This window comes from Bombus impatiens, unplaced genomic scaffold, assembly GCF_000188095.3.
Source record: "Bombus impatiens unplaced genomic scaffold, BIMP_2.2 scf_1068, whole genome shotgun sequence".
Taxonomy (NCBI): Eukaryota; Metazoa; Arthropoda; class Insecta; order Hymenoptera; family Apidae; genus Bombus; species Bombus impatiens.
In genome coordinates, this window is record NT_177487.1 from 401233 (window position 1) to 401537 (window position 305).

The 305-nt window shown below is 49.8% G+C and overlaps 1 protein-coding gene across 1 annotated transcript in view; it reads left to right on the forward strand.

Moving 5' to 3' along the window:
• The window catches only part of LOC100744467 (protein bric-a-brac 2-like), a 175070-nt gene that overhangs the window by 65952 nt on the left and 108813 nt on the right, over nucleotides 1-305 (forward strand).

A 305-nucleotide genomic window follows, 5' to 3' on the forward strand; every position in this document is an offset into this window, starting at 1 on the left:
CAAGAATCGCAGCCTGCGCCGCCTATTCACCAGGCCGTCCCTTTCTTTCGCCTATGAATAAACATTGAAGTTCTCGTTACTCTTTTTAATAACTTTTTATACTTGATATTTTATTAATGCGAGACATTCCGATCGGGTCCCGCTACGGCTGCGAGTTGCGCAACGTGATTTGCGTTTCAATAACGCGCGTACGTAGTACTCGTTGTTCAGACTTTTCTTCTTCCTCGTCTTCGTCTCTCTCGCGCTCCCTGTCCCCCTCTCTGCCCGCCTTCGCCGCGATCCTCCTACTCTTCTCCGCTCCACTT